The following is a 24643-nucleotide window of genomic DNA, read 5'->3' as shown; positions in this document are numbered from 1 at the left end:
AGTGTGAGGTTTCGGTCAATAGTAACTCCAAGAATTTTCAGATTTTCTGCGATGGGAAGTGTGCAGTAGGGTGTGGTTATAGTGATGTAGTTGTTTGTGTTATATTGGGAAGTGAGAACTAGACATTGGGTTTTTTTCTGCGTTGAGTTTTAACTGGAATGAGTCCGCCCAAGAGTGCATGATTTGGAAGCTCTGGTTGATTTCGTTGGTTATTTCGCTTAAGTCACTTTTAAACGGGATAAAGATCATAACGTCATCAGCATATATGTAGGGGTTGAGGTTTTGATCAGCTAGGAGTTTGGCTAATGGTATCATCATTAGGTTGAAGATGGTTGGTGAAAGGGGGGATCCTTGAGGAACTCCACATTCCGGTATCCAAGGTGGTGATTTGTCAGTATTCGTTGTTACTTGGTAGGATCTGGTGGTGAGGAATCCTTTGAACCATTTGAGAACTGGGCCTCCAATTCCGAAGTATTCTAGTAGGTGTAGTAATATTCCATGATCCACCATGTCGAAAGCACTAGACATATCGAATTGTAGAATGAGTATGTTCTTGCCGGTTGTGATTGTTTTTTTGAATGAATTCATTGCAGACACTAATACAGTTTCAGTACTATGATTTGATCGAAATCCTGATTGGGACTCATGTAGAATTGAGTATTTGGTTAGGTGAGTTGTTTCGTCACTATGCCTTCCATCAATTTTGTTGTAAGTGGGATGGAGGCGACTGGTCGGTAGTTGGTTAGGTCCATTGTGCTTTTCTTAGCATCTTTTGGCAGCGGAGTGAGTAAGATATTTCCCTTTTCTGTGGGGAAGAGACCATTTAGGAGTCTATGGTTTATTTGGTTCGTGAGGTCTTTTTTGAATTGTTTAGGTGCGGCTCTTATTAGGCTGGTAGGGCAAATGTCAAGTTTGCATTGAGATTTGGCATATTTTCTGAGCCATTGAGTGAGTTCATCTACTGAGATCAAGTCAAAGTTGGTCCATGATCGATCGGCTGGGTATTCCCCAGGTTTTGGGTCTAGACATTCAAGGATGTTTGTATACTCAATAGTGTTATTTGGTATCATGCGTCGGAGCTTTTTGATTTTTTCATTGAAATAGTTCGCTAGGTTGGTTGCCGATGGGGTATCTATGCTGTTCGAGGTAACCCTTGTGGTGTTTAGGAGATTGTTTACAAGCGAAAAGAGTTTGTGCGTGTCCTTGTAATTTGGTCCTATTATAGTTTTGTAGTACGTTCTTTTGGTATGTCTGATGTTGTATTTGTATTTTCTTTGTAGTTGTTTCCACTCTTTGAGTGTGTTCATCTTTTTTTTTTTTTTTGCTCCATGCTCTTTCTAGTCTTCTGACCTGTGTTTTTAGTTCTTTCAGTTCTTCGTTAAACCATGGAATTGAGCTTTTCCTGTGTGAGGTTCTACTTTGGAGCGGTGCTATCTTGTCTAGAACTGTTCTGCATCTGACATCCCATTCTTGTAAAAATTGGGGTGATTCTGTGGCTGTTTCCCATTCGTCGGTATATATTTGTTGCCAGAATATTAGAGGGTCTATTTTGCCTCTTGTAGTATACGTTCTTTTTTCTTGTTTTTGTTGTGTCTTTTTTATTTTGAATTGAGGTTGCAGGGTGCTAGACTTAGGAGTAATGTCAGAAAATTCTTTTTCACAGAGAGGGTGGTGGATGCCTGGAATGACCTCCTGAGGGAGGTGGTAGAAAAAAAAAACTGGCGGAATTCACAAAAGCATGGGATGAATACAGAGGATGTCTACTTGAAAATGTCAAGTGGTGCTTGGATGGCAAATCTGGCTGTATCAACTAAGACCACTGCTGGACTGGCTTGTACAGTCTGAGTCCTGCATAAGGTGATCCAGTTTAGGATGGGCTAGAGAGAGCTTTGATGGAAACACCAGTGGTTGTGAATGTGAAGACATGGCCGGGCAGACACAAGATGAATTTGGATAGGCTGGAGTGGGCTTTGATGGCAACTCCAGTAGTTGGAACATAAGGGCAGAGCCGGGCAGACTTGTATGGTCTATTTCCCAGCAACACCAAAGAAAGACCGTGATCAAGTATATAATATAACATTCACTGTTGATTTAAATCTTGAATTGTTAATGAATGTGACTCTTGGGCAGACTGGATGGACCATTTAGGTCTTCATCTGCCGTCTGTTACTATGTAAATGGATTATTCTGTTTTTGAAAATATTTCAGGGAGAAGTGGATTTATATATAAAAATAAATATTTTGTTTCATGTAGATCTTTTGTTTAAACCTAACTAAATGGGCTATAAGCCCCTAATGCAGTCCATTGGCTTTCTTATATTTTGTTTATGTGATTTATACTGTGCCAAAACTGAAAACGTATGTCTTCTATCTGATTGATAATAAAAGGAGCTCATTGTGAAAACTATCCACCCTAAAAGGAGGTTTTGTGGCTGTACATGAGGAATTGTGATATTGATTAAATAAGTATATGGGGTTTTTTTTGTTCCTAAACATATATCAAAAGGTTATATAATCCTGTCAAGAAAGCCAGTTAATCATTTAACTTATGAGTGGAACATAACCATAGAGGCATGGTATGGTCACATTTTCAATGTGGAGGAGTGGCCTAGTGGTTAGGGTGGTAGACTTTGGTCCTGGGGAACTGAGGAACTGAGTTTGATTCCCACTTCAGGCACAGGCAGCTCCTTGTGACTCTGGGCAAGTCACTTAACCCTCCATTGCCCCATGTAAGCCGCATTGAGCCTGCCATGAGTGAGAAAGCGCGGGGTACAAATGTAACAAAAAATAAATATAGTAATACTAGAGCCCAGCTAAGGAACAGGTTATTTTGAGTTGGTCCTTCACTGGACCAAACTTGCTTTCCTTGTGCCATCACCATCCAGCTGGATAGGAAGTGTCTTAAAAGGTGGAGGATAAAGGATTTTTTTTTTTTTTTTTACCATTTATATCCCACATTGTCCTGAGCAAATTATGGCTTACATTTGAAAATACAGTGAGAAAGAATAATAGAATTCAGTTATCATGGGAGCAAGTAGCTGGATATGTCTGAAACAGTTAACAAAATTGAGATTAAGATATATACCCACCTGGACATTTAAAAGTGCTGCATGTTCAGAAATCATAGCCATAAGTACAGTTTTTCAAACACTATCACATGTACACGCCAGAACAGGCATCGATACATGCATTGCAAGAGTAAACAACTTCTACAGAGTGCATCCAAAATATTTCCATCTTCCAAAATTCTAAGCAGCAGATGTGTACAGATCAGTATGACCCAAAGCAGTCCAAAACAAGTAAAGTCAGAAACAACACAGTTTATACCTAATTGTTCAAACACCCTTAGGATTCACCTTTGAGTTTAAAAAGCAAAACCATGTGCATGCAAGGACTGGATAAATTAATTAAAACAAAGTTTAAAGCAAATGTCCTAATACGTAATACTTGGTAAGCAATAATGAAAGTGATGGAATATTCACATAGCAAGCAGCCTGAGCCATCAGCTTTATTTTCTACTGAATGTAATTAATTTTGTATGAAGTTGGCGGCTAGTAGTGTGCTGAACTAGACAATGTTAGCACATTTAGACTGACGCTGGACAGAACGTCTGCATGAAGGAAGTCCTTCCCACATTATTCAATATCCCTCTGTGAAATAGTAGTAATAAAAAAAATAAAAACAGGCAAGTGCATTTTTATAATATACCTCGGCATCCCACAAAACAAAAGGAGCAACAGGAAAAAAAGGATCTTAAATGCTTGGGTTTTTTTTTTTAATTGTTCTTATAAATAGTAAGTCTGATTATTAAGCACCTGATTCTCATACCATGATGTCTGTTTTGGTGGCCCTTTACTAGGTGAAACCATTTCTGCATGAATACAGGGCGTCCCTATAACCAGCCCCTCCAAATGACACAGCGTTTTACAATTTAGAACTAATTACAACTCTAACCAATGAAACCAATACTTCCTCTGTCAGGGGTGGACTGAGAGTGGTCTGGGCCCCCCTGCCTGGCCACTGCCCGATGCCCCCCTACCGCCGCAGCCGATGCCCCCACCATCCCAGTTCTTCCCGCTGCGCTGCTGATAGTCCCCCGCCCGCAGATGCAAATTTCAAAAACTGACTCTGGGCAAGTCACTTAACCCTCCATTGCCCCATGTAAGCCGCATTGAGCCTGCCATGAGTGGGAAAGCACAGGGTACAAATGTAACAAAAAATAAATATTTCAATCACTATACTATAGGTTAACAAATACACATAAAACAAAAAAAAATGGAAAATATGATGATACCAATTTATTGGATGAAATATATTTTCCAGTTAGCTTTCAGAGGCCAAAACCTCTTTTCTCAGTTCAGGACAGTATACTCCTAGTAAGGTATTCTGTTCTGACATGAGAAAGGAGGGTTGGGTCTCCAAACATTAGCAAAAATGTATTAAAATTAGCCAAATAAAGATATAATCTTATTTCCATTTTCTTTATTAATGCAGCTACCACACTACTTTATACTAAACTAAAAATAAAATTCATTTTTCCTACCTTTGTTGTCTGGCTGTTTACTTTTTTCTAATTATGTTGGTCCCAGTCTCTTGTTTCTTCTTTCCTTGATCTCTTCTTAACTCTCGCCAGCATCTATCCATCTCTCTCCCCCTTTCCATTCAGCATCTGACCCTTCTCTCTCCTCACTTCCATCCAGAGTATCTCCTCTTTTTCTCCCTCCTCCATCCAACATCTGGCCCCTCTCTCTCTTCACTTCCATCCACTCAGGCCTCTCTCTCTCCCCAGTTGCATCCATCTGCATCTTGTCTCCCCCTTCCAACCAACTTCTGTCCCCTCTCTCCCCCCTTCATCCAGTGTCTGTCCCTCCTCTACCCATTTCCATCTGTCTGCTCTCTCCTCAGCCAGCATCTGTCCTCCCTTCTCCCTCCATCCAGCATCTGTCCCATCTCTTTTCCCTTCCATCCGGCATCTGTTCCCCCTCTCCATCCATCGTCTGTCCTTCCCCATCACCCAGTCACCTGGGGTCCTCTTTATTCCTGCTGAATTTATATGTCCTCACTATCACCCTACCCTCACAATCACACCCTCCCCCTTCCATCCAGTGCTACAATCTTTTTTTTCAGCCCCATCTAACACCCAAACCTCTCCCCCCCCCCCCCACCGGACACCCCCACTACCATTGGCACACCAAGACCAGGCTATCCCCACTCCCACCCAATACCCCCCTGCCGCGGCCACCACTGCTGCTGCTGCTGTTTCAGCAGTGGTGGCAAAAATAGAAAAAAAAAAAAAAGATTGCAGGGCTGCACCGTTGTTCCCTTCCCGCTCGCAGCTGACCAGCTCTGCCCTGGAACAGGAAATTGTTAGAGGAAGGCGGGACCGGCAGCCGAAAACAGGAGGAACAGTGCGGCTCCACGTCACAATCATTTCTGTTTTTGCCGCCACTGCTGTAACAGCAGCAGCAGTGGTGGCTGCGGCAGGAAGGTAGTGTGCAGTGATGTGCTGGTAAATGTTTAACAACAGACTCTCTCCCCGGTCCACCTCTGTGTCCCCCCCCCCCAAAAAAAACTGCAGAGCTGGCTATAGCCAGGGAGAGAGCCTGGGGGGGGGGGGGGGGGGCAATGCATTACTCTCCAGGAAAAAAAATGATCCCAGGTTCCATTCTAATTCATGTTTAATGTGGGATAAAATGTCATAAATAAGTAAATAAATATAAACTTTTGATGTTGAGCACCTGATTCTCAAAATGGACATATTCCAAACACTATAATGAAAATAAAATTATTTTTTTCAACCTTTGTTGTCTGGTGACTGTTTTTCTGATCATGCTGGCCCAGTATCTGATTCTGCTGCTGTATGTCCTCTTAACTCCGTTTCCAGGGCTTCCTTTCCATTTATTTCTTTACTTTCCTCCTTCATTTCTTGCCTTACATTCGTAAGTAAAAGCTGGGTCCTCCGCAGACTTGACTGTCCAGTGGATCCAGCTTCTTCCTATTTTCTCCATCCATGTGCAGTTTTTCTCCTCTCTTCCTTTTCCCTCATCTCCTTCCTCTCCTCCATCCATGTCCAGCATTTCTTCTCTCTCCCTTCCCTTCCATCCATGTAAATCTCCTTCCTCTGTCTTCACTCCCCTCCATTCATGTCCAGAATTTCTTCTCTCTCCCCGCCATCCATGTCCAACAATTCTCTCTCCCTGCCCTCCCCTCCATCCACCCATGTCCAGCAACCCTCCTCCCCTCCATCCACCCATGTCCAGCAACTCTCCCCTGCCCTCCATCCATACCCAGCAATTCTCTTCTCTCCCCTGCCCCCCTCCATCCATTCCCAGTGATTCTCCTCTCTCCCCTACCTTCTGCTCCCATCCACGTCCAGCGATTCTCCTTCGCCCCATCCTCCCCTCCCGCTCCCATCCATGTCCAGCGATTCTCCGCTCCCATCCTCCCCTCCCATTCATATCCACCTGCCTGCCCTCTTCTCCCCAACATCTCCCTTTTTCTTCCTGCCACAGTGCCCTGCGTGGTTTAAATCTTTTTTTATTACCTCCGTCAAAGCGGCCGCGTCATTGAAAGCCCTGCCTGTCTCTATCCTTCTCTTCGCGAGTTCGTTCCCTCAGAGTCCCGCCCTCATGGAAAGAGGAAATGATGTCAGAAGGCGGGACTCTGACTCGAACGAACTCACGAAGGGAAGGCTAGAGATGGGCAGGGCTTTCAATGATGTGGCCGCTGTGCTGGAGGTAAAAGATTTAAACCCCGGTTGCCTGAACAGTCAGTCCACCCCTGCTCTGTATACATCCGTATGCTGGCATGTTTGAAAATGAGATCAAATAAAAAATATCAACAATAAAGACAGCACGGATAGAGTAGCTCATAGGTTTGCGTGCTTTGTTTTGGGTGAATGCGGATGATGGCTGCGCGGAGGAGAGGGACAGGGAGCTTAACCTAATTGGCTTCAGGTTTTTGATGTCATGCTGTCTCCTCAATCTAACCGCCTTGAGAAAAAAACGTGCATTCTGCCTTACTTGTTTCCTCACATGTGCAGACTGCAGCCAGTCACCAACATGCAAAGCTCATACAACTGGCTGCAAGCTAAGGACTGACGATGGGTAGGAAATCAGGGTGGAATTAAGGCATCACACAGGTGCCCTGAGTTTGTTTGTCCTAGTTGGAGTAGTTCAAATTCTCCCAAGCAATCATGTTGGGAAAGGGCTCCCAAAATGCAAAAATACAGCTCAAGATCTGGAAGCAATTGAAAGTGGGCCCCCTTCTTTCCTGGGCCTCCATGCACCGCAAGGGATGCTTGATTTTGCTTATATGTCTTACTCCAGTCCTGCTCCAGTCGATGATTGGGCTTAGTGAATTGGAGATAGTATAAAATGGAGGGGGAACAAAAAAAATCCCTGTGCAGTTCTGAACGCAGGCTCATGATTCCAGAACCTTGCACAGGGAAGAAAGACCTTGCACAGGGAAGAAAAAGGAGCAGGAGGAAATAAAGCACAAACTGTATATATAGTAACATTTAGGAAAAAATTAGATGTGCATTTGCTCCATTCTTGTAACCTCCAAACCTGGGAGCACCAGCTAGTCAAGCTTGCAAGGATATCCACAATGAATATTCATGAGATCAATTTTTATACACAGATTAATTTACAGTGGAAGCAATCTTGTGTGTATTGATTGTGGACATCCTGAAAACCTGACTGTCAGGTGTCCAATAAGGACAGGTTTGTGAATCATTATTGTAACCACAAGGTATGTAAATTCCTCAGAGGCTGTGTAGTCTCCTCAATCACCCCACCTCCAGCAGATCAGCTCTGCGTTAGAGAATGTGTCAGGTATGGGGACCCGCAGTAACAGTAATCATTTTAACAACATTTGCAGGGATGAGATAAAAGCTGGTGGGGTGTTGTTTTGAGTTTGCAGGGATGGGGACAAATTTTATAAGAACATAAGCACTGCCATACTGGGACAGACCAAAGGTCCATCAAGCCCAGTATCCTGTTTCCAACAATGGCCAATGCGGGTCACAAGTTCCTGTCAAGATCCCAGACCAGTATAACAGATGTTATGCTGCTCATCCTCAGGCCCTGTGCATGAAATAAAGTCCATAATGAACAATGTAATTGAGTACTGTGTTGTGATCCAATGCAGGAATGAACCGAAGCACCCAAAGTAAGAGTATGATACTGTGCTACCTGCTAAGTCCAGCTCCTTGTGACTCTGGGCAAGTCACTTAACCCTCCATTGCCCCATGTAAGCCGCATTGAGCCCGCCATGAGTGGGAAAGCGCAGGGTACAAATGTAACAAAAAAAAAACATATTGGTTGCATTGGACTTAGATGGTTTTGGAAATAAGTCCTTCGATTGACCAACTGTCTGATCAAAGGCCCCCCCCCCCCCCCACCCCCGGCAGGACTATAGGTGGAGGACTCCTGCTCAGCTTAGAGGAAACAGTGATTGAGACTTCTGGATTGTGTGGCCCAGAGTCCCTTCCCAGACAACACCTTGGAAGGAAGGTGGTTGAGGAAGAGGAGTAGTGGACCAGGCAAGTAAGATTGCCGGGGTTGTCTATGTTTATCATTTCCTGAAAAAAAAAAAAAACTTGAATGCACCTGATCATCACATCAATTTCTTCTTTGCTGGAAGGCAAGCTGGGGATACTTTTGTAACACAGTCTGCATGTGGAAAACATCACAGAGTTTCCAAATTGTATTCCAAATCCAAAAGGTTTACAAAGTCAGGCCCGTGCCAAGGGTCTGTGCCCCCCCCCCCAAACGAACAGTTGGCGCGCGCGCCCCCCCCCCTCCGTGAAGATGATCGCGGCGCGCCCTGGGAGCCTTTAAATCTTTTACTTGCAGTCGCAGCAGTGTGTGAAAGCGGAGCGCTGCCGACGTCTCCCTTCCCTTCGCGCTGTTGGTTCCCTCAGTGTCCCGCCTTCTTCTGATGTCAGAAGAAGGCGGGACACTGAGGGAACCAACAGTGCGAAGGGAAGGGAGATGTCGGCAGCGCTCTGCTTTCACAGACGCTGCTGCGACTGCAAGTAAAAGATTTAAAGGCCTCGGCGGCGCGGGGCGAGGGTAAGCACCGCGGCGGCGCCCTCCTGCGGTGCTTACCCCGCTTACCGCATCAGCACGGCCCTGTACATAGTAACATAGTAGATGACGGCAGAAAAAAGACCTGCACGGTCCATCCAGTCTGCCCAACAAGATAAACTCACATATGCTACTTTTTGTGTATACCTTACCTTGATTTGTACCTGTCCTTTTCAGGGCACAGACCGTATAAGTCTGCCCAGCACTATCCCCGCCTCCCAACCACCAGCCCCGCCTCCCACCACCGGCTCTGGCACAGACCGTATAAGTCTGCCCAGCACCATCCCCACCTCCCGCCACCGGCTCTGCCACCCAATCTCGGCTAAGCTCCTTAGGATCCATTCCTTCTGAACAGGATTCCTTTATGTTTATCCCACGCAGGTTTCTGGTGAATAGGGCAAAACACAAACACACTTAGATGGGGGGGGGGGGGGGGGGAGAGGGGGCATATCCTGTACTGTCAGCAACAAATCTCAGCATACTTAGTCCTTTTATATGCTCTTGGGTGTCACTTCTGTCTGAATCTCCGCTTTATCAACTGTGTCTCTGATCATGGATCTCTTGAGGAAAACTACAACTATGTTTTAACTGCAACAACTGACCCCATGGGAACGTTATCCTGAAGGAATTTAAGATGGAAATTGCAGTAATTCAATAAACCATTGCAATCTGTGAGTTTCCTAAATACAGTGGCTTGCAACTCATTACTCACTTTTAAATAATTTTAAATCTGAATGGAATAGACTCCTTTGATACATGTGGTGTAAACTTCAAAAGTATACTTTGAGAGTTTAGACATTCCAAAAAAAGGTGCCAACTGCTCTTCAGTGCCCACCCAAAATACAAAAAAAAATATCATCAATAAAGCATACTCAAAATATACTGAAGGGCCAAAAATCTGAAAGATATATAGCCTGTGAAAAGTTTTATGCTGAATTTTGTGCACAGAGACAAGATCCACATGCAAAGTAATTGGTTTCATTGGTGATAACAATCAATAACTGACATTAACAAGCATTAGGAGTTATGCACAGATCTGCTTTACGCCATATTCTATAACATGTGCACCTTTTACTAAGCTATGGTATGTACTAATGCTGGTTAAAATCCACTACCACGGGGTAGTTTTGTGTTTGTCACGCACTACCCATGAGCTAAAAAAAATAAGAATATATTTTGTAGCACTGGGTCATGTTTGGAGGTGGCAAGTGGGCGTGTCCAGTGCTAATCTGTTAGCACAGCTGCATTGCCACGTGCAAACTGATTAGTGCAGGGCAAGCATGGGAGCCCTTACTGCTTCATAAATAATAGGTGGTAGTAAGGGTTCCCATGCTAAAAGTCATGCGCTAATTTGAAAATTAGCATGTGGCCATTAATATAGACAATGCTTAAACTTTTGTGCACAGCTGTAGATGGATAATGAGTACATGTTGAAGTCAGGCTGCAGTCTACCCAATAGTAGATAGTATTAGAGCAGCATAGTGAAAGGGAGGTGGCATTACCTGGAGGTGTCACAGTTGTAGAGAGTTTGCCTTTCTGCTTATTCCACCTAGAAGGAGGAATAGAGAGCTTCCTTCGGCAAGTACCAGTGCCAATACCAGCAGGTACTGAGGCAGACCCTGACATCATCAGGGGCCTTGTGATTGTCCTCAAGAGGCTGGCACCATTGAGGAGCACAGCTGCTGGGGCTTGCCCAAAAGGGCATGCCCTGCCTCTTGGGAGCACCAATGAGTGTTAAATAAATATCTTGACTTGCATTGCCTCTTCCATGGGGAAATGGAAATCTAAGTTTAAAGTTTCCACTCCAACTACAGTGGGTCCAATGGACAAGCATGTGTTTCAGTCATTCTCCCCTATTGGAGTCTCATTGAGCTCACCAGAATGTACTCCTCCCCTCCTGATTCTTGCATGATCGAAGGGTCTGAAGTAGGCATCTCATCTCCCTTAGGTCCTCAGCATGGTGAGTCTGTGCCTCCAGTATTAACTTACAAGCTATGGAGGATCAGCAGCCACCTAAATCTTCAGATGACATGTAGGAAGTTACATTATTAGACTTGTGGGAATTGAATCAATCCATGGAGGGGATGCTTCCTGCTGACTATAAAGAACTAATGATTTGGTGGTCTCTGCTTCCATTTGTAATTTAATAGCAATAGATCCCATAACAGACTTAATGGAATGGCTTGTCTGTATGATTTTAAGTTCTAGAACTTTTAGAGGTTCTAGAGCTAAGCCTTGAGGTGCCAGAGTATTGGGACTCCCCTGCAGGATCTGTGTGAGGTTCTGCAACTTTAATTGCCTTGGGTTGTGGCCTGGCATGCGAGATTTGTAGCTTGCTGCCTCTCTCTTTCTCTGGGCTAAACTATCTATTACGCGTTCCTGCTTAGAAACTAGCAATATTTTTCTGACTTGCACTGGTACTGCTTATAGATTGACTGTAAATGTTCTATATTGAGGCTATCAGCATTGCCTTTTTTTTAAACCTCAACAAATATCTTTCTCCACTTTAAATCAGAGCTTGTCCAAAAGAAAGAGGCATTTGTCTACTTCTATTTCATAATTTTCTCTGACCTTTTCTGTAATTTATTTATTTATTACATTTGTATCCCACACTTTCCCGCTCATCGCAGGCTCAATGCGGCTTACATAGTAACAAGAGAATACAATCTGTAGTATCTGAATCAACAAAAGAGGTATGTGGTAGGACAAATGAACAAGGGTAAATGGGATAAAAGCTTGTGTGTTCTTTTTGTACTAGTAGACTGTCCATTCTCATCTATGTTCCCAGCATCATTTATCTTAGCTTCAAAGTCTGCTCAGGTACTTCACTGACACAATAGGCAATGCAATCGTTCCAAATTATTCCCTGTAGTTCACCATGATTTCTTCCACAACTGATAGTTTCCTGTGGCAATAGAAATGCTTACATTCTGTCTGAAGTATTGCTTCCACTTAGACTGATGCTAGCATTCCTGTGTCACCACACATTTGATGCTTTGAGTGAATACACTGAGACTTTATTAAACTGAACTCCACTGAAGAATCCCAAGATTTTCACTAAAACTCACAAAATGCACTGCAACCCACAAGATTTCACTGTTCTGCCCTTTCACTGAGTGTGATTGGCATACAGCTTAAACCAGAGTATAGAGAACATCACTATGAGAAGACTCAGAACCCTTGATCCAAAATCTTTAATGCAGTAATCAAACAAGAAAATAATAACTTACAGTTTAGATGTGCTGGACAAGAGTTTTTGCCTTGCAAACTGGGAGTCTGTTCTCCACCAGCTCTCTCTCTCCTTGTAAGAGAAAAGTTGGGCATAATTCAACAATATGCTGATTAATGATGCTACTTATTACTTTTACACTTGTAAAATCTTGATAGTGTCACAGTAGCTTCAAGGGGCCATACAGTAAAATACAGTATAGGCAGTTTCAGTTCACAGAGGAGAATGCTGTAGACAAACTCTTTACACCCAGTGGAGAAAATAGGGGGGGCGGGGGGGCAACTAGCCCAGCATGCACAGAGAACAAGGTAAGCCAATAGAAAGAGTCCCAAAAGACACAGGGAACTGGACATGTGCTCTGATAGATCCTATTACAGGGACCCACTTCAGGCACAGGCAGCTCCTTGTGACTCTGGGCAAGTCACTTAACCCCCTCCATTGCCCTAGGTACAAATAAGTACTTGTATATAATATGTAAGCCGCATTGAGCCTGCCATGAATGGGAAAGCGCGGGGTACAAATGTAACAAACAAACAAAAAAAACTACAGGATTACAGGGATTTGTAATTCAGGGGCACAGTGCCATCTAATTACAGATAATGTAAGCTGGTATAAACCAGGGGTGGACTGACATTGTTCTGGGCCCTCAGGCAATAAGCCCCTAACCACCTATCAAAAATGATTAAAGTAGATGGAAGCTAGGGGAAAGTGGGCCCCCTACTGCTCTGGGCCCTCAGGCACTGCCCTAATGTTCCAACTTAGATTGTGAGCCCTCCTGGGACAGAGAAATATCCAGAGTACCTGAATGTAAATCACTTTGAGCTACTACTGAAAAAAGGTGTCAGCAAAATCTAAATAAATATTTGAGATTCTGCGCAGGCGTACGTGCAGGACGTCAGACTCACAGAAACAGAAGCCTGTGCGGCCACGTTGCTGATCTGCAAGGGCAGGCTTCTACATGGAATATTGCTAATGGAGGAGTAGCCTAGTGGTTAGTGCAGCGGAACATGGAATGTTGCTACTTTCTGAGATTCTACATGGAATGTTGCTATAGTGGAGGAGTGGCCTAGTGGTTAGAGCACTGGTCTTGCAATCCAGAGGTGGCTGGTTCAAATCCTGCTGCTGCTCCTTTTGATCTTGGGCAAGTCACTTAACTCTCCATTGCCTCAGGTACAAAAACTTAGATTGTGAGCTCTCCTGGGCCAGAAAAAATATCCAGAGTACCTGAATGTAACTCACCTTGAGCTACTACTGAAAAAAGGTGGAGCAAGAATTTATATTTTTCCTGATGTTAGTAAAGCTACTGAACTGAGACAGAAAGCCTTTCTGACTATGGCCCAGATGCACTAAACGTTTTTCATCGTTAAATGAGCCCTTAAGGAAGAATTTCCTATCCTTTCCATGCACTAAAGCCTATTTTTCGACGGCAGTAGCAGCTAACAAAACTGGAATGCAAATGAGAAACTACCATTGAAATGTAGACAATTTGGAATGCACTAACCATACCGACAATAGCAACGATTCACTTACCACCAGAAATTTAACGTCAGCTCAGACCTGTCCTTAAAGCCTGAGCTGTCATCTCCCCACTGCCCCCTGCACGATGAAAAACCAAATTGCTGGCATGTTTTAAAAGAAAAGTGGCTCCCTGCTTCCCTGTGCCTAAAATAAAAAAGGAAACTAAATTAAAAAAGGATTGGGAGGGGGCAAAGGCGCTCATCAGCAGCATCCTGTATGGACGGCCTGGCCTTGCCTTGCTTGCCCCCCCCCCCCCCCCGAAGTCCCCGCTGCTCCCCGCTGCTCCGTTTGTGAAATAAAAGCTTTTAAAAATGAATCCTTTGCAGTTGCTGGGCTCCCCCTCCCTTCCTGTGTCTCTCTTCTTTAGTCGGCAATGCTCCGCCTCCTGCCCTCCTCCACCTCCGTGCCCCCCCCCCCCCCCCCGATTTCGTCCCCGCCGCTCCCCCCCCCGGACCCCCCCTCCACCATAATGGCCGGTGCAGCGCCTCTCACCTATGTTTGAAGGCGCTGCACAGGATGGATCAGCTATTCTTTAGCTCTTATGTCTCCTCCGATGTCTCCTTTTTCTTCCTGTGTCCGCCCTCCTCTGACGTCAGCTATCTACGTAGATAACTGACGTCAGAGGAGGGCGGACACAGGAAGAAAAAGGAAACATTGGAGGAGACAGAAGAGCTAAAGAATACCTTCAAACATAGGTGAGAGGCGCTGCACCGGCCATTATGGTGGAGGGGGGGTCCGGTGGGGGGGGGGGAGCGGCAGGGACGAAATCGGGGGGCGGGGCACGGAGGTGGAGGAGTGCAGGAGGCGGAGCATTGCCGACTAAAGAAGAGAGACACAGGAAGGGAGGGGGAGCCCAGCAACTGCAAAGGTTTCATTTTTAAAAGCTTTTATTTCACAAACGGAGCAGCGGGGAGCAGCGGGGACCTCGGGGGGGGGGGGGGGCAAGGCAAGGACGTCCATACAGGACACTGCTGATGAGCGCCTTTGCCCCCTCCCGATCCTTTAATGTTTGTGGAGACATGCAGGGGAAAGTGGGGAGCCACGTGTTTGTGTTTTCTTTTTTTTCTTACGTTTCTGGCATGCGCAGAGCAGCCAGCATAACGCTTGGCTGCTTTGCGCATGCTTTACGAGCCGATTACCGACGGGGATTAGTGCATCGTTCTTTCCAATACCGCACCAAACTTTTGGGGCTGTGTTTTTGGAGCATGCTTCGTTATTTGAGATTCGGTAAAGGTTTTTACGTTTCTGATTTTTTTACGTTTGCTTGATGCATCTACCCCTATGACATTTAGGGTTGTGGCTTTAGTCGCAAATTTTCTCTCTTAAATATCCTTGTAAATGTTTGTGTTGTTTTCAGAGTAAAGAATATGTTTTTTGGGGGGAAATCGCAGCTAGAACAGGGCTCCTTTTACTAAGGTGTGTTAATAGATTTAGCTCGCTAATGATTAGCATACACTAAATGCTAAGAAGCCCTTAGAAATAAAATGGGCCTACAGTTCCTTAAGGGTCATTAGAAGTAATTCCTTGAGATAATGGAGTAAATTAGATTCTAATGTTGTAATTTAAATTGTTTGTTTGTTTTTTCCTTTTTCATGTTTACTAAAAGTTTTGTATTGCCTCCTCCCTTGATGTGGGCTAGTTGGTTACTTTAAGCTGCACCTTCTTTAAAATTTGGATGTATACCTTTAAAATATAATAATAAAGAGCAGCACAGTGAAAATACAACATTTGTAGAAAGAAGAATAAAAGAAAAGGGGACTAGGAACTGATATCTAAACACTGGCAAGAGAGACTGGTGAGGGAATTAATCACTGTGCTATGATCAATGAATTAAGTTGCATGAAGCAATCAGCCTGAGAATTGGATGTATAAATGATTTACTGGCACAGCTTTAACCATCTAAAACCACATCTCTCTATATAAAAGGCAACACCAACGTTCTATGAAGCCTCCAGCCGGAAGTGTGAAGGGGCGAGATATCCGGTTTCCCTATGAGCAGTGTTGCCAGGTGGGCGGTTTTACCGCCCAATTGGGCGGTTTTCCGCGACCCGCCGCGGGAAATTTTAGCCCGCGGCGGGTTGCGGTTTTTTGGGCTGGTTTTTGTGCTTCGGGCGGTTTTTTCGGCCGCGGGGGGGCGGGGTTAGTGACGTTTTTGGGTGGGGTTAATGACGTTTTGGGCGGGGTTAGTGACGTGGGAGGCGGGGCCGATGACGTGGGAGGCGGGGCCGATGACGGGGAGGCGGGGCCGATGACGGGGAGGCGGGGCCGATGACGTGAGAGGCGGGGCCGATGACGGGGAGGCGGGGCCGGTGACGTGGGAGGCGGGGCCGGTGACGGCGGGGGCGGGGTTGATGACGCGGGGGTGGGGGTGTCAGGGGCGGGGTTTGTGTTTGGGCGGTTTTTGGGCTGTTTTTTGGGCTCCAGTGGGCTGGAAAAAAATTTTCCACCTGGCAACCCTGCCTATGAGTGTCTGCCCCGCCCTCTCTGTAACACAGTCAGTGAAGGAAAACAGCAGAGCACGAAATCAAATCGCTGGCTCTGTAACAGTGAAGGACTCAGAGGGGGGAGGGGAGAGAGGGCAGAAGCCCTCACTATCTCTGTAACACAAACACAGCAGGAAACGTAACACTGAAGGACTCGACTCCGAGGGGGGAGGTGACAGAGAGCAGAGGGGAAGGGAGAGAGGGCAGAGGGCAGGGACACACACACTCCCACATGCACACAGAAGAAAACATTGCTAGCCCCCATTTCATTTGCATCAGAAACGGGGCTTTTTTTTACTAGTCATGCTTTAAACTTGAATAAGTGTACTAGTAAGATGTCTTGTCATGGGCAACAGATAAAGTGAAGGAATATCCTGTCCTGCTTAGACAAATTAATACCCATAATTCGTTACAGATCTATCAGTGACAAATACCTTGATAGACTACCCTTATTTTTTTTTTTTTTTTGCTTGCTCTGCTGTTCTAATTTATTAATTCAGTTTTGGCAGCCAGGCAGCCATCTTTATTTTAATGGTCACTATATGTTAAAAAAAAAAAAAAAAACAGATTTAAAACATGGGGGGGGGGGGGGAGATTTTATAAAACCATTTTCCATGTATAACATTGTTTTACACATGGAAAATGGCTCTCATCTTAAAAAAACAAACAAACCTGTACAGTCAGCTACATACATAAAAAGCATGACAACATATCTTGTATGTATGAGTGCCGTGCTCCCAGGGTGGAGTAGGAGTGGAGATGTATACCTCTATTTTATAAAACAACTAGTAAAACACGCCCGTTTCTGACACAAATGAAACGGGCGCTAGCAAGGCTTTCCTCGGAGTGTGTATGTTTGAGAGAGTATGTGTGAGATTGACTGTGTGTGAGAGAGAGAGAGTGAATGTGCGAGTGTATGTGTGTGACAAAGAGAGAGAGTGAGACTGCTGGGTGCGAGTGTCTCCCCTCTGTCCCCCCTCCAGCGATTCTCCTGTTTCCCCTGCTCCCCCTCCAGCCAGCCAGCGATTGTCCTATCTCCCCTGCCCCCCTCCAGCCACCCAGCGATTTTCCTATGTCCCCTGCCCCCCCTCCAGGCACCCAGCGATTCTGCTCTCTCCCCTGCCCCCCTCCAGCCACCCAGCGATTTTCCTATGTCCCCTGCCCCCCCCCTCCAGGCACCCAGCGATTCTGCTCTCTCCCCTGCCCCCCTCCAGCCACCCAGCGATTCTCCTTCCCCTTACAGCACCACACCACCCAAATCTCTGTCCAACCTCCGCTGCCGTGCACACCCACTGAATGGTAGAGCCAATCGCCGCCATGCGCTCGCCCTCCCACCTGTGGTTGGTCAGTGCTGCGTGTGACGTACCCGGAAGTACGCTGACGTCACTTCAGGAGATGGATACAGCTTTAGAGAGAGCACGAATGCTTCAAGGCTTCACTTTCTCAGCTTCAGAACGTTGAAGGTGCGTTTTATTATATAGGATGTGAGTACAAGCACACACTTGTGCTCTTGGTACTGATGTAATTTTGTACCTGAGCATGTGTCTGCCACTGGGGATGGTTCTGGGTGCCTCTTCTATAAAGGTACACTGGTGCCTGTATGGTCGTGATAAAACAGGCTCTCTTTTGGAACTTTGACATAAGCACCCTTTTGTAAAATTAAACCTGAGTGTTTAAATGGGCACTTTGTAAATGGTCCACAGCTATGTTTTATTTGCACACTTTGAAACTCACGATGGGTTCAAAGTACCTGCAGACAGTTGCATCTCATTTTATGTGGGTACGTTTTTCATGGAAAATAATGTATATAGAATTAAAAATGTAATTTACATAAGTCTCTCACAACCTAGATAAGCTCCATAAATGCATTTAACATGCCTTCCAACTTCCCGCGTTAGCTTTTTAATTGCTAATTACAGTTGTTGGCTTGTCTCTCTACAGTACTGTAGGGTCCAAGAAAGCAAAAGGGCAGACGGTCTGCAAACTCCAAGACGGAAAATCAACAAAGCAGATCGTTATTAAAAAATTTAATTTTTTAATAGATATTAAAAATTATATACAGTATAGCCCGACACAGGCAGTGTTTCGCCCAGCAGGGCTGCTTCAGGGGCTACAAAACAGATAAAATGATGTTTTAAAACACAATGCAGATATGACAAAAAATAGTAATTATACTCGCATTACAAATTAGGTATTTGATATGTATTTGTATCAAATACCTAAAGTAAATGTAACATGAAATAAATGTAACAAATATCCCACACACATAAATGATTATAAATATATAATTCTGATGTACATTTGCATTAAATAAATATAACACAAATATATCTCACATGTAATAACTAAAAAGGTGTAATTAATTTATCATAAATAAGAAACCATTCCACAATTATGTCACATATATATAATAAATAATTAATTAAAAAGATAATGAAAAGCAATAAATATATATATATATAGAGAGAGAGAGAGAGAGAAAACTGCTGTTTGTATCAACTATAAATGATCATGAATAAGGAGCCATATTTACTTAAATATAATATGTCCAAATTCTAATTTTAAGCAAAACAAGACACCCACCTACACAATGATCCTCAACTGTCAAAATATGGTAGATTTGAGGAAACCAACTAGAAAATATAAAAAAAATGAATGACAAACTTGATTGAATCAATAACAAAAATAGTTAAAAGAAATAAATTTAAAAAATTAAGAATTAAAAAAACAAAAAGAATGACAAAGTTGACGATGATCCCCACCTACTAATATGTCCAAATCACAATTTTTTTTATTTGGAATGGACTTAGGGAAGCTGCCCCTACCAATCCTAAGCTTCGGTTTTCCCGGGACATTGATTAGCATAATGTCCTAGGTCGGCACAGTATAAACATAGATCTTGCATTCTCCAATGTCTCTTCTCTGAAGAAAGTCAAGAATGTCCTATCTGCATGGGAACCTCCTCCTCCAGGGTGGCAGAAAGAGCTGGCATCTGGGGTCTATGGGGTTCTAAGACTTGGGAGTCAAGCGTATAGAGCAGCATCTGCCTCCTCGTTCTTTAGCCCTCTCTTGAAAGTGGATGCCAATCTTGATGCATAGGGAAACAAGGTCATCCAAATTGGTGGGGAGATTCCACCCTGCAAGTTCATCAAGGTGCCCTACCAGACCCTGCCAAAAGACAGCCACCTGGGCTTCCTGATTCCATCGCAGTTCTGAAACCAGGGTCTGGAATCAAATGGCATACTGGCCCACAGTTAGTGTCCCTTGTTGTAGGTGCAGGAGCTCAGAAGCTACCACAGAGAAACATCCCAGCTCATCAAATACCTACCAGAAGCACGTGAGGAAGCCCACCAGGTTGGGCATAAGCAGGTCATCCTGTTTCCACAGGGGAGATGCCCAAGCCAGCACTTGTCAAGAAAAGAGACAGACAATAAAGGTGATCTTGACCCAATCAGATAGAAAGCTTGAGGGCTGTAGTTTAAAGTTAATCGGGTACTGGTTAATAAATCCTCAGCATGCCATGGGGTTCCCATCAAAGTGTGGCGGTGCCGAGAGTTGAGGCTGAGACACTGGGTAAGCTGGAGGTGGTACCACTGGAGTGGGTCCCAGAGGCAGATTTGGAACTGGAGGATCTGCAGTTTTCATCACCGTGAGCTGAGCACAGACCCTGTGAAGGGTTTCCATAATCTGGGCGAGCTTCTAGAGAAGCTGAAGGTGGTCCAATCCTGAAGGGAACCAGAAAGTTAGCAGCTGCAGAGCAGGTGACTCGCCCAAACTAATAGCCATTGTAATCTGTTACGGGCCAAGGAGGGTGAGCCCTTGGGCCGCAGCCAAGTTGACACTGCCTAACTAACATGGAGGCTAGGTAGGCCCCCACTGGTGGCAGGCGAGTCATGCCCAGGCTAGGACCAGGGCTGGCTATGTCTAGAGGTTCACCAGGATTGTAGGAGCACTGTAACAAAAGCCGCAGCAGGTCTGGATACAAACAATGGTACTGGATAAACTCAATCCCAGAGGACAGGGCAGGCAGCACGCAGATTAAGTCAGGAACTGGCCACAGGTCAGCAGGTGGCTCTTATAAGAGCCCTTGGGTAGAGGAAACCAGCAATATAACCCAGTGGAGCAAGGCAGGGACATATAGGCAGGAATATAGAGCAAGACAAGGTAGAAAGAAACAGACAGGACTCTGAAACAAGGCAAGGAAACTGGAACAAAGACATGCAGGCTGGAGCTACAAACTGCTTCTAGAACAGGTGTAGTAATGCACACCAGGCAAAACCTAGAAGACCTGTTGCAAAGGCACTGGTTGAGAGTCAGGAACTTCCTTATATACCACTAGACAGGAAGTGATGTCAGCAGTCAGCGCCCTCTTGCAGGGCTATAAAAGGAACTGCAGAGGTCCAGGAAGTAGAATAGATTCTTCTACCATGGAATGCTGCTGGAGACCATGGAAAACAGGTGAGGGGTGTGACAGTTAACTTATCAGGAAGGTATTTTAACTTAAGCCACTGGTCAGTAAAACTCCTAGTCATACAACTGTCAGCACAAATTGAATTGAGGTTAAATAGTAATGAGATGCAAAATATGCAAATGTATGTAAAGCAGCTCATTATTACATAGAAGCCAAAATGTGACTTGTGAGGTTATGGGCAGAAAATGATGATAAAATAACCTCAACCTTATTCTACCATGCCAAGAGCATCAGGACTCAAAGCTGTGGCTTGGCTGGAGCTTAAAGGGGTCATGGTGCAGATTCTAGACTCCCCCCACCCCTTGATGAAGCTTTCAGGCTCCTGATTCAAGCTGCCACCCTCTGATCCAAGCACACCTACCCCCCCCCCCCCCCCCAATGAAGCCCACAACCTCCAAAAGTCTACCCCCCACCCCACCCATGTACCTGCACCTGTGTGCCCTAATGGTCCCTGGGCAGGAGCAATTCCCAGTTTCTCCTGCCCTTCAGGCGCCACCTGTCAAAATGGTCCCCTTAGCAGTAGTCTTGTTCTACTACCACTAGGAGGTGCTGTTATCCCCCAGGTTGCTGAATCCCATGATTAAGGTGTGGTAAAATCCCCACATCTTAATTTATCATGGGATAAACAACCCCCCCCTCCCCCCCTAAATGTCAGTCTGAAAAAGTTCTTAATATCCTAGTACAAGATATTGTAAAGTAGGAGAAAAAGAATTTTGAAAAATTAGATATCAAAAGCAGATTGGTGGTAAAACTGAGATTGAAGGGTCTCTGATAATGAAGATATTAATGTAACAAAAAAAAAGTCCATTGACAGACTGAAATTGATAGAGTAAGCCTATGCTTTGCAGAACCTCCTAAGTCCCAATTTTACAAACTTAGGATGCAAAAGAAATAGTTTAAAAAGCTCAGAGGGACAAGGCGAGGGGGGGGGGGGGGGGACAAACCAAGCGAAACAGTAACAACTGGAAGGAACACTAGGCAGGGCTGATGCAAGGTTTGCAGCTACCCTGGGCAACTTTAAACTTTGCCTATCACCCCCCCCCCCCCCATACCACTGCTGCTGCTGCCCAACCTCCTATCGCTACCAATGCCTCCCGCCTGGCATATGCCATCACTAATGCTGCCCAGCTCTCCTTGGACATCCACCATATTTCCTCAAATATTCACCGAGACCAGGTGTCTGAATATAGGACTATGAGCCACCGCAGGGAAGGAGGTGGGGCCAGAGCATTACAGAGAGTGTGAGTATCCTGCAACCCACAGCCTGATCTACAGGTGACCAACTTAGCAGCAAAGAAGCCATAGTGATGAACTGGGGAGAACTGGTGTGGAGGGCTGCAGTAACGGGCAGTTTTGGCACCCTTTGCAGCTTGTGGTGTTCTGGTCCTGTGAAAAGAAATCTAGCGCCCATTCAGAGAGGTAGACTTTTAAAAGTACATATTTGATATCACATAATAAGATATTTAAATTAAAAATATATTTGCCTTTGCCTTTATACTCTTGTGGCCAGGCCCTGGGTGAACGTTTGTGCTACAGCTCTACAGACCCACAGAGCGTAGAGGGGGGAGACTTCTTGGGCTTAATTTGTAGATAAAAAGGAAGTGGAACTGTGGTGCTGGGGGAGGATGTGAGTCAGGGGTAGGAGGTGCTGGATTTGGATATGGGAGTGACTGTTCCCTGCTCCAGGTTCACACCCTCCACTCTTCCCTGCAGGCTGCTTGGAAGGGAGGGCTGGAGTGGAACACCCCACTGCTCATGGCTGCTTTTACCAATGGGCAAAGGGGGTAGCTGCTCTGGGCCCAGCTTAACAGGCGGCCCATAAGTAAAAGCAGCCTTGAGAACAGGGCCCATTCTGTCCAGCATCCTCCTTCCGAATTCCCTTGGTCCAGCTGCTGCTTAGGGATTAAAAGCAGCATAAAGGTGAGGAGCCACCATTAGTCTGTGCTGCTGATGGCTCTGATGTCACTTCCTGTTTCTAATGGGTGGTACTGACGGAGCCAACAGTGGTGTGGACCTATGGTGGCTCCATGCCTTTATGTTGACTTTTATCCCAGGATGCAAGGTAAGTTGTACTATTGGACTAGGCAGGGGGGGGGGGTGGGTGCTGCTGGGCTATCCACAAAAGTTTACATAGGGCCCCATTGGTGGCTAATGAGGCTCTTCCGTTGCTGCTCTGGAATTTGCAAAGAAGTGGTGGAATTGTGTTCCAGGTCTGCCATTTCTCTAGTGCACTGCTTCTCCACCCAGTCCATGGGGCTCATCCAACCAGTCGGATTTTCAGGATATCCACAATGAATATACATCAGATCAATTTGCATACCAAGGAGGCAGTGCATGCAAATTTATCTCATATATTCATTGTGACTGAGCATCCTGAATACATGATTGCCTGGGTGTGCCCTGAGGACTGGGTTGAGAACCACTGCCCTAGAGCCCAGCCTCTCCTTACTACTTTTGGGATCCTCAGGGCTGGGGGAAGAAGACTCACTTCAGCATTCTCTATGTGGAAACGGTCTCTATTTCTCTTTCCAAGGATTCCTTACTTACCCAAATGAGGTGAGCTCAGGTCCAGTCCAAGTTCTGACTGTATATACAGAAAAAAAAAAAAAAGATGGATCTCTTAATTTAAGGCTGTCAGTCTGTCATCACAATGACTTGGCTAGGTCATGGGGTGGGGGAAGAAGATATAAAGGGGTAATATTTTCTGGGTAGATACAAACAAAGGATCGCAGTCCTGCGGTAAAGGTCATGTTTCCACACATTCAAGGGGGTCTAGTAGGGGTAGGGCTTAGCCCCCACTGGTAGTACAAGACTTCTGTTAGGGGATCAGATGATGGAGCTACTGGCATAGGATTGATCATGGATCATGCCTGTTCCCATTAGATACCCTCCTCCTCTCAGGATAAGCCAATAGGTGTAGATTGAGTGTAGATGCTGCTGGTATCACTCTTTAGGTTGTTTCTGTATTCACTGGGTAAGGCTGGCATCTTCAATCAATAAGTAAACTATAACCTACCTTTATCTGTTTATCTATCCTTCCTCGGTAAAGGTGAATGTTAACTTTAATGTGATAAATGTGCATGTTCCTCCCCCTTCCACACCTCTTTTGGGTACCTCCTCTGAGCAGAGCAGTATTAACCCTTTGTGTCTAGGCCAGGGGTGGGCAACCATGGTCCTCAAGGGCAGATTTCCACTAAGAATATGCACAAGTTTGGAAGAAGTGCATGCAAACCATTGTATGCAAATAGATCACACACATATTAATTTGTGGAAATCTTGAAAGCCCAACAGGTTGTGGCCTTTGAGGACCGTGGTTGCCTATCCCTGATATGGGCCTCCTATTGCCAATAAACGTACATTTTAAAACTCCCACAAAAGAGACCCCAAGTGGGTTTGACTGCCCAGGAAATCCAACAGAAGAAGAAGTAGGCAAGAAATGCTGCCAGCTGACTCCTTCCTACTCTCTCCTTCTCTGCTCATATCCAGCAGATCGCCAAGACCTGTCGTTTCTTTCTTTACAACATCCGTAAAATCCGCCCCTTTCTTTCCGAGCATTCTACCAAAACCCTCATCCACACCCTTGTCACCTCTCGTTTAGACTACTGCAATCTGCTTCTTGCTGGCCTCCCACTTCGTCACCTCTCCCCTCTCCAATTGGTTCAAAACTCTGCTGCCTGTCTCGTCTTCCGCCAGGGTCTCTTTACTCATACTACCCCTCTCAAGTCGCTTCACTGGCTCCCTATCCGTTTTCGCATCCTGTTCAAACTTCTTCTACAAACCTATAAATGTACTCACTCTGCTGCTCCCCAGTATCTCTCCACACTCGTCCTTCCCTACACCCCTTCCCGTG

General features: G+C 45.2%; 1 long non-coding RNA gene across 1 annotated transcript; it reads right to left on the bottom strand.

Annotated features, from left to right (window-relative positions):
* Positions 1-7854: 7854 nt before the first annotated feature.
* Positions 7855-23072, bottom strand: LOC115473860. The gene is made up of 3 exons (XR_003942767.1): positions 23060-23072; positions 18169-18177; positions 7855-8079 (listed from the first exon to the last, which is right to left on the bottom strand). It is a non-coding gene; the product is annotated as an uncharacterized LOC115473860 (long non-coding RNA).
* Positions 23073-24643: the final 1571 nt, after the last annotated feature.

Source organism: Microcaecilia unicolor, chromosome 7, assembly GCF_901765095.1.
Source record: "Microcaecilia unicolor chromosome 7, aMicUni1.1, whole genome shotgun sequence".
In the NCBI taxonomy this organism is placed as follows: Eukaryota; Metazoa; Chordata; class Amphibia; order Gymnophiona; family Siphonopidae; genus Microcaecilia; species Microcaecilia unicolor.
The sequence above is the reverse complement of the archived record's forward strand: the minus strand, read 5'-3'. Positions and strand labels throughout refer to the sequence as shown.